This window comes from Oryx dammah, unplaced genomic scaffold, assembly GCF_014754425.2.
Source record: "Oryx dammah isolate SB20612 unplaced genomic scaffold, SCBI_Odam_1.1 HiC_scaffold_26, whole genome shotgun sequence".
NCBI lineage: Eukaryota > Metazoa > Chordata > Mammalia > Artiodactyla > Bovidae > Oryx > Oryx dammah.
In genome coordinates, this window is record NW_024070210.1 from 86989181 (window position 1) to 86999540 (window position 10360).

The 10360-nt window shown below is 45.2% G+C and overlaps 1 long non-coding RNA gene across 1 annotated transcript; it reads left to right on the forward strand.

Annotated features, from left to right (window-relative positions):
- Nucleotides 1–619: 619 nt before the first annotated feature.
- Nucleotides 620–7926, forward strand: LOC120852522. Its single transcript, XR_005718583.1, has 3 exons — nt 620–822; nt 7101–7211; nt 7841–7926. It is a non-coding gene; the product is annotated as an uncharacterized LOC120852522 (long non-coding RNA).
- Nucleotides 7927–10360: the final 2434 nt, after the last annotated feature.

Here is a 10360-nt window from a genome sequence, read left to right on the forward strand (position 1 = left end):
CAAGCAGCTGTTGTGGTGGTCAAGCTGAAGGATGATAATTGCTTAGATAATGTGAATAGGGAGAGAAATGGAGTTTAAGTGGACACATTTAGGAAATATTGTGGAGGTAAGATTGACAAGACTTGGCAGTTGATTTAAGACGTGTGGGGGAAAGGAAGGAGAAGGGTACTTGAAGAGCAACTGCTCGATTTCTGGTGTTCGGAATAGGATGAACTGCGCTGTGGTGCCCTTCACAGATCCAGAAAAAAATGAAAGGGGACCCCCATCCGGTGATACTCTACATAAGGAGTTCAAGGTGTTTTTGAGAGAAGAAGCTCTGTCAACTGAGCAGTTGGACCGTGGGTCTGAGACTCAGAACAGAGTTTGGTTTACAGCCATGGACTTATGAGTCATCCACATACAGAGGGTGACTAAAGCCACAGGTATGGATGAGCTTGCCCAAAGAGAAAGGCTGAGGGTGAGCAAAGTCTAGACCAGGTAAGTGGGGAACTTTCACTTTCAGATGGAGGGAGACTGCTGGCTAAGGAGACAGAAGGGAACATGGGCGGAAAGCCGGGACATGATGTCACGGCCGCCAAGCGAAGGCGGGGAGAGGAAGGAGAGAGTGGTCACTAGTGTCAAACGATGCCGAAAGGTCCTAGCAAATGACTCACAATCAATGGCGACCTTGGCAAGACCTGTAATGATGGAGGGAAAAACAGCCTGGATAAATGAAGAGGAAACAAGGACACAGAGAGAGCATGTCCATACAGACCCTTCTAGAAGCATGGCTGAGACAAGGGCCTGGGAGAGTAGCTGGAGGAAGTGGGGTGGAAGCCTGAGGTATGGTTTTTATTTCTGTTTTTATTTTCATAAGGAGGGCTTGTGTGTATGTTGAACACTGGTGAGAAAGCTTGGTCACTAGTAAGAGAATGAATTTCAAGGGAGAAGTGACAACAGACAATAAAGTCCCTGAGCAGATCGGAGGGGACGAGGTTGGAAACGCAGGTAGGGGGACTGACACTGGGTGGAAGAAGGGACTGCTCTTCTCCCGTAAGAGGGCTGTACTCATTTATACAACATCCAACAAGGACTTGGTAGGGTCCAGCATTTGGTTTAATGCTCTGCTATTGCTGTCTTAAAATTATTAATAATTTTTGAACCAGAGACCCTGCATTTTCAGTTTGTACTAAGCCCTGAAGATCTTGTAGCTGGTCCACCTCCCACAGTGTGGGAGCCACTCCTTTCCCCCAGAACTCACCAGGATGAAGCATAACCATCTGATCCTTTTGACCATGACTGTTCATTTAATCAGTGGAAATGTGCACCTCAGTGGTTTCAATTTGCATTTCTTTGATTACTGGCCAGGTTCACTGTGTTTCCTCATGTTTGTTTACTAACCATACTTCCTTTTGTGTGAACTGCCTGTGTCCTTGGCCCATTTATGATGTTTTTAAATGCCAAAACCCAGTTTCCTCTGTGGGAATAAATTTATCAAAATGCATGGAGAGAGTTTCCTGCAGAAGCAGTATGGGCTTTCAAGAAGGCAGGCCCAGCCCAAGAGTAAAACTCCTTCATATTGTTAGCATCCCACTGGTTTATGTACACAGTGGTCTTTCAACCAAGTACTTTCCCATCTAGTGTCTCCCTTCACCTTCTGAGGCAGGAACTCACCATCCTGTGCTTTGCCTAGACTCCTCCTCCTGCCTGGAGGGCACCTTTCCCCTTGACTTCCCATGACCAGAGCCATAGCATTCTACTCATGCTGATCCAGTCAAGTATGTATATATCACATTTTATTGTAACTGTTGATTTCACATCTGTTTCCCATTCTAGGCCATGAGCTCCTTCTTACTATAGACCATATCTTCTCTCTCACTTTCCCTCTCTCTTTTTTCACTCTTTCTGTCCTCATCCTCCATGCCTCACAGAGTTTGTACACATACCAGGCACTCAGCTTCTGTTGACAAGTGAATGGAATCAACCAATGAATGGTTTGCATATGAAGCTCTCTGGACTACTTGCATCTCCTCCTCTGCAACTCTTTCACCCTTGATCACATCTGAGCAGCATGTTCTGCCTGGGATACCAGCCTTAAGGAGTGAGAGTCCCTGAAAACAAGGTCCTAAGAGAACAAGGGAACTGCGACACTGTCATCAAGTATGTGAAAGACTGTAGGTTCCTCATCCTCATGGAGGGGCAGGTGGGTGGGACACCAGGGCTAAGTTTTTTCCTCTGGGTACACCAGGGCTAAGGTGTGATCAAATCCAGCTAGGGTACTAGCTGTGTAATCAGGGCAAGGGGCTTACTTTACAAGTTTCTGTATCCATCAGAAAGGACTAGCTTTCCAGGGTGTTGGGAGGATGAAATGAGATGAAATGTGAAAGCACACAGCCAAGGTGCATACTAGGTCTCATTCATTCCAAGTTGGTTTAGAAAATTACCCTGTAGGGCTTCCCTGGTGGTTCAGTGGTAAACAATCTGCCTGTTAATGCAGGAGACATGGGTTCGATCCATGGTTCAGAAAGATCTCACATGCTGCAGAGCAACTAAGTCCCTGAGCCACAACTACTGAGCCTGTCCTCTAGAGCCCAGGAACCGTAACTACTGAGCCCACGTGCTGCAAGTACTGAAGCCCACGCACCCAAGAGCCCGTGCTCCCCAACAACAGAAGCCCCTGCAATGAGAAGCCTGAGCGCTGCAATGAAGAGTAGCTTGTGGTCTCGGCAAGAGAAAAGCCTGCAAAACAATGAAGACCCAGCACATCCAAAAGAAAAAGAAAATCGCCCTGTAAACACCTCTAGTTAGCACTGAAATCAATGAATGGAAGATGCAAGAAAAGAAAGATTTCAGCTAGAACTTTCCAACAGGCAAGGCTGTTGATGGAAGGAGCTCCATGGAGGAAACTGAGTTCCTGTCAATAGAGATATGAACATAAAGACTAGGATATTATGGGAGGGGATTCAGGCATCACATCACAGGTTGGACTAAGTGGTCTGTAGGGTCCCATCCAAACTTGAGGAGCATGGATTCTGTGACTGATAACTGGAAAGTCCAATATAGTAGACATCTGTTGGATGCCACCAAAACATCTGTTTTCCTCTTCTCCTTTCCCAAAAGATCTCTGGCCTCCTCACTAAGCCCATCAGTTTATCTTATTCCCCAGCCACAGGAAAGAAACTGGTTCAGAAACAGGCATTTCAGGCTAAGAAGATACAAGGAGGTGTTTGCTTAAGGCTCTGGAAAAGAATGGTCCCCTCTTATTTATAGGAGCTACCAAACAAAGCTGGGGCGGGGGGTGGGAGACGGAGAGACAAGGCTTAGGATAGGGTTGTCTGATAAAATATAAGACACCCTGAGGAATTTGAATTTCAGATAAACAACAAATAATTTTTAGTATAAATAGGTCCCAAATGTTGCATGAGACATATTTATACTAAAAAAAAAAATTCATTGTTAATCTGAAATTCAAATTTCAGTAGACAGCCTGTAGTTCTTTCTTGCTAATTCAGACAACCCAATGATTCCGTGGAAGGCAGAGAAGAGAGACAGAAAGAAACTGGATTCGTAGTGCCATATTTGAACCACTGGATGAAGCTTTGTCTGAACCTCACACTTAGAAAATTTCCAGGTACAAAAACCAATATGTTCTTTCTGTTGTTTACCTGGATTTGCATCCAGTTGTCAGTTCCTCAGAACCTTCCTTAACCTAATAGATTGATCAGAAGCTGAAAGCTTTGATTTTATCGGGAAGCAGATTTCCTTAGGAGAAGGCTTGCTTTGCACGCTTTTGTTAGTCTGGTTACCCTAGTCAGGAACCTCTGTGTGGTTCCATCCCTTCTTATGACGTTAATTTTATGTCTCAGCTTGACCAGGCCATGGGGTGCCAGATATTTGGTTAAAGGTTATTCTGTGAGGGTATTTCCACATGTGATTACCATTTGAATTAGTACAACTAGTAAAGCCCTCCTCAACGTGTGTGGACCTCATCCAATCCCTGGGAGACCTGAATAGAACAAAAGGCAGACTAAGGGAGAATTCGCTCTCTCTGCCTGTATTTAAGTAGGACTATACAATGGAATTACTCTTGCCTGGAAAATCCCATGGATGGAGGAGCCTGGTAGGCTGCAGTCCATGGGGTCTCTAAGAGTCGGACACAACTGAGCGACTTCACTTTCACTTTTCACTTTCATGCATTGGAGAAGGACATGGCAACCCACTCCAGTATTCTTGCCTGGAGAATCCCAGGGACGGCGGAGCCTGGTGGGCTGCCGTCTGTGGGGTTGCACAGAGTCAGACACGACTGAAGCAACTTAGCAGCAGCAGCAGCATACAATGGAATGTTACTTAGCCATAAAAAGGAATGCTTTTGAGTCTGTTCTATTAAGATGGATGAACCTAGAGCATATTATACAGAGTGAAGTAAGTCAAGAAGAGAAAAACAAATACCATATATTAATGCCTATATATGATCTGCAGGGCAGCAATGGAGATGCAGACACAAAGAACAAACTTGTAGACACAGTGAGGGAAGGAGAGGCTGGGATGAGTGGAGAGAGTAGCAGGGAAACAGAAGGGGACGACAGAGGATGAGATGGTTGGATGGCATCACCGACTCTATGGACATGAGTCTGAGCAAGCTCGGGGAGTTGGTGATGGACAGGGAATCCTGGCGTGCTGCAGTCCATGGGGTTGCAAAGATGGAGCGACTGAACTGAATGTGAAATAGACAGCCAGTGGGAATTTCCTGTATGACTCAGGCAACTCAAACTGGTGCTATTTCATACAGATGGCTAGCAAACACATGAAAAGATGCTCAACATCACTCATTATCAGAGAAATGCAACTCAAAACCACAGTGAGGTACCATCTCACGCTGGTCAGAATGGCTGCTATTCAAAAGTCTACAAGCAATAAATGCTGGAGAGGGTGTGGAGAAAAGGGAACCCTCTTACACTGTTGGTGGGAATGCAAACTAGGACAGCCACTATGGAGAACAGTGTGGAGATTCCTTAAAAAACTGGAAACAGAATTGCCATACGACCCAGCAATCCCACTACTGGACATACACACCGAGAAAACCAGAATTGAAAGAGACACCAATGTTCATCACAGCACGTTTACAATAGCCAGGGCATGGAAGCAACCTAGATGTTCATCAGCAGATGAATGGATAAGAAAGCTGTGGTACATATACACAACAGAGTATTGCTCAGCCATTAAAAAGAACACATTTAAATCAGTTCTAATGAGGTGGATTAAACTGGAGCCTATTATACAGAGTGAAGGAAGCCAGAAAGAAAAGTACCAATATAGTATATTAATGCATATATATGGAATTTAGAAAGATGGTAATGATGACCCTATACGTGAGACAGCAAAAGAAATACAGATATAAAGAACAGACTTTTGGACTCTATGGGAGAAGGCGAGGGTGGGATGATTTGAGAGAATAGCATTGAAACATGTATATTACCATATGTGAAACAGATCACCAGTCCAAGTTCCATGCATGAAACAGGGCACTCAAAGCCAGTGCACTGGGACAATCCAGAGGGATGGGATGGGGAGAGAGGTGGCAGGGGGGTTTGGGATGGGGGACACATGTACACCCATGGCTGATTCATGTCAATGTATGGTAAAGTAATTAGCCTCCAATTAAAATAAATAAGTTCATTTTTTAAAAAATGGGTGCTCTGTGATAACCTAGAGGGGCGAGATGGGTGAGAGGTAGGAGGAAAGTTCAAGTGGTAGAGTACATAGGCTCATTCATATAGATGTAGGGCAGGAACCAACATAATATTGTAAAGTAATTATCCTCTTAAAATTTATTTTTAATTCTCTTAAAAATGTATTTTTAATTGGAGGATAATTGCTTTACAATATTGTGGTTGGTTTCTACTTTTTTTTTTTTAAGTGGGACATTGATCTTCTCCTGCCTTTGAACTCAAACTCATGCTTATACCACTGGCTCTCTCAGTTCTCAGACCTTTTGGACTGGAATTATACCATGGGCTTTCCAGGGTCTCCAGCTTGCTGACTGCAGATCATGGGATTTCTCAGCTTCCATATCGCATGAACCAATTCCTTATTATACATATGTATAGTTGTATACGTATATCAGTGTGTATATATTTATGTATGCTCTATGTCTATGAAGTGAAAGAAGTCAAAGTAAAAGCTGCTCATTCGTGTCTGACTTTTGCGAGCCCATGGACTATACAGTCCATGGAATTCTCCAGGCCAGAATACTGGAGAGGGTAGCTGTTCCCTTCTCTAGGGGATCTTCCCAACCCAGGGATCCAACCCAGATCTCCCGCATTGCAGGCGGATTCTTTACCAGCTGAGCCACCAGGGAAGCCCAAGAATACTGGAGTGGGTAGCCTTTCCCTTCTCCAGTGGATCTTCCCAACTCAGGAATCAAACCGGGGTCTCCTTTACTGCAGACAGATTCTTTACCAGCTGAGCTACCAGGCATACCCATGGATGTTCTCTATCTACAGGTACACTACGTAGTATTAAGTTGCTTCAGTCGTGTCCAACTCTTTATGATCCCATGGACTATAGCCCACCAGGCTCCCCTGTCCGTGGGATTCCCTAGGCAAGAATACTGGAGTGGGTTGCCATTTCCTTCTCCAGGGGATCTTCCCAACCCAGGGATTGAATCTGCGTCTCCTACATTAGCAGGCAGGTTCTTTACCACTAGCGCCACCTGGGAAGCCCAGGTATATTACATAGTCAAAGTATATGTTATATGTATCTACATGAATATGTTGTATAAACATATGTATGTAGGGACTTCCCTGGTGCTCCAGTGGCTAAGACTCCAAGCTCCCAATGCAGGAGGACCCAGGTTCGATCCCTGGTTAGGGAACTAGATCCTGGGTGCTTCAACTATAAGATTCCACATGCCACACCAAAGATTGGAGACCCTGGGTGCTGCAACTAAGACTCATAACAGCCAAAGAAATAAGAAAGAAGAAGACCATTTGCATATATATATCTATAACATATATATTCTATTAGCTCCGTTTAACTGGAGAATTCAGACTAATCCACTTCTCTACTCAGACCAACATCCCTGCAGACCCTCGCTAGGTTAACCCTGTCTTTATTTTTAGGACAGACCTTTACGAGAAGCACAGTTCTGTCTTCAGCATCCTCTCCTCCCTCCCGAGCGGTCTGAGTGGATGCCAGCTCCCTCCGAGAAGTTGTGAAGCCGTTACAAGCCGGTGGGTGCTGCAGCCTCGGCCCTGCACACAGACTGCCCAGTGTCTGCTTGGCTCCAGGGCAGGAGAGCGCTGCCTTGGGACCGACAGAAAACTGACCAGCTTGTTTATCTTTGGGACCAGAAGAAACCAGCTCTTTTTCATTCTCAATGGCCAGGCTTGGAAATCCAGCTTGCCAGAAGCCGTCCTTTGGGGAGACTCTGGCCAGGGCATTAAAGAGGCAGGACTTTGCTGGAAATTGTGCTTGCTGGCCAAGGCCAGGTGGAAAGATCAATCTGGGCTTTATGAATTAGTCCCTTCATTTTTCTGGGTCTGCTTTTCCTCATCTGGAAAACAGATTGGACCATAAGGCTGCACACTGGGTACCAGTCAGGACCCAGGGGATAACAGGGGATCCTAGTGACCAAGCCCTGGGCTTGAGGCAGGGGTTGGGTCCAAGGCAGGAGGTATAAGCCAGGGGTGAGGCAGACCCAAATACAAGAGCAATGGCTGCAACCTTCAAATCAGCTCAACTCATGGGAACAAGCTAGGCCCAACCGCACTGCTTTCAATAGCCCCTGTGACCCACCTCCCTTTATTTCTGACCTTACTTTGCCTGACTCCTAACCCTCAACTCCATTTACACCCCACAGAGCTTGCACTTCATATGCAGGCGCCGCGGTCACAACATCCTGCCTTCTTCAAGGACACCGATGGAGAGCTGCTCCTTCAGCCCTTCCTGCTTTGGTCCTCCTCAGGTAGGAGAGACCCTAAGCTGGTGTATTAGTAAGGCATTGCTGCTGTAGAAAGTAGGCCCCAACGTATAACAGATAAACACAAAGGAAGTTTATTTCATGTCTCATCTAACAGTTCAGGGAGGTCCTAATTGGAGTTCAAGGGTGGTGAGTGGGGACAGGGCCATCCTCCAGGCAGTCAGAGACTTTGGCTGGTGGCAGCTATGTCATCTTTAAAGCAGCTTCCAAATTCATGCTGGGGGATCACTATCAGATGACCCAAGGAAAGAGTATAGAAGGGTTTTATTGGTCAGATCTGGAAAGAAGACACAAGTATCACTTGGCATTGATTACAACTATGCTGCACGGCCTCACCCAGCTACCAGGATGGAGTCTGCTGTGAGCCCAGGAAGATGAGGAAACAGGTTGGGTGAAGAGCCGGCTGGTCTCTGCCATGCCCAACTTCAGCCCTTTGGGATCTTTGCAACCTGGGCTCGTGGCTCAAGCTGGCTTGGATGCTGGGCCCAGCCCAGGGTTCCTGAAAGTCCTCCCTCTGGGAATGGGAGTGGGTTGGGATTTCGGGAAGTGCTGTTTCTATCTCAGGTGGATTAAGTGGCAGGATGTGGTACCACTGCCATCACCTTCTCCAAACATCATCATTTACCACACGCCTTTCAGGCCTAAGGAATTGAGTGTCCCCTGCAGGGAGGAGAGCAGTGAGGACGAGCTCACTGGTGAACTCATCGGAACCTCGGAAGGTGTTTCTCAGCCCCATGGCTCTGACCTCTTTAGGGAAACCTGTGTGTGGGTATAGGTGAAGATGATCACACAAAACAATCACAATAATGCGGAAGCATTATCCCCTTTTCACAGATGAGAAAACTGAGGCTCAAAGAAACCAAATTTTGTAGGTGCAAATCGTAAGCCAGGGTTTGAAAACAGGTCATCTGACTTCACGTTCTGTATTTCTCTCCCTGTGTCATGCTTCTTCCTTCCTTCTTTCACTAATGTGTCCCTAAGTCCATTCAAATGCCACCTCCCCATGAAGCCTGTTGCTTCTGTCTGAATCTCCATTGGCCTTCCTCTGTGTCTCTTCTAAGTCAACCTTGTGATAGGATATTTTGTGCATATCAAGTTCCTCTGTAAGCCTCTTGAGGGCAAAGACTAGATCAATTTCACCTCTGAATCTCTCCCTCCTGAATTCATATACATAGGTACACACACACAAATATCCATTCAGTGAATGAATACTTTAGTCACAGAATTCTTGAATCCAGTTAAATGGAAAATCTAAGCCAACTATGAAAGAAAGATCAAAGGACGATTTATAGTAAACCACACACTCGCTCCTGTATTTTTTCTTCACACCCTGTTCCCTTCTCTCATATCCTGGTTTTCCCAGGCGGGCTTCCATGGGGCTTGGCTCATTCACTCTGGCTAGAGAATTTCCTAACATTCTGTTTATTAGTAGTAATAGCAGTAGGACTATTACTATGAATAGCTGAGATTTACAGAACCTCTAAATGGCATCTTCCTTGAGTGCAGAGATGGTGGAGCCCCTTGGCCCTGGCTCAGGTCTGGCCCACTCAATATTTTCTTTTGTTTTAATTGAAGTATAGTTGATATACAATGTTTCAGTTGCACAGCAAAGTAATTCAGTTTCATATACATATATATATATTCTTTTTCAGATTCTTGTCTATTATTACAAGATATTGAATACAGTTCCCTGTGCTATACAGTAGGCCCTTGCTGTCTACCTATTTATATATACATATACTTTCAATAGGGCTGCCCAGGTGGCTCAGTAGGTAAAGAATCTGCCAGTAAATGCACGAGATTCCAGTTCAGTCCCTGGGTGGGGAAAATCCCCTGGAAGAGGGCATGGCAAACCACTCCACTATTTTTGCCTGGAAAATCCCATGGACAGAGGAGCCTGGCAGGCCATAGTCCATAGGATTGCAAAGAGTCAGACACAACTGAAGTGACTGAGCATGCATGCACACATACTTTCAATATGTGGGGTCTTTTGGATAAATAGGCCTGTTTATTGCCAGGCATTTGGGTCAGACTCTCTAAATACATTAACTTTCAAAACTACCCAGCAAAGCAACTATATGCAAATAAAATGGACAACTTGGAAGAAATGGAAAAATTCTTAGAAAGGTACAACTTTCCAAAACTGAACCAGGAAGAAATAGAAAATCTCAACAGACCCATCACAAGCACAGAAATTGAAACTGTAATCAGAACTCTTCCAACAAACAAAAGCCAAGGACCAGACAGCTTCACAGCTGAATTCTACAAAAATTTAGAGAAGAACTAACATCTATCCTACTCAAACTCTTCCAGAAAATTGCAGAGGAAGGTAAACTTCCAAACTCATTCAATGAGACCACCATCACCCTAATACCAAAACCTGACAAAGATGCCACAAAA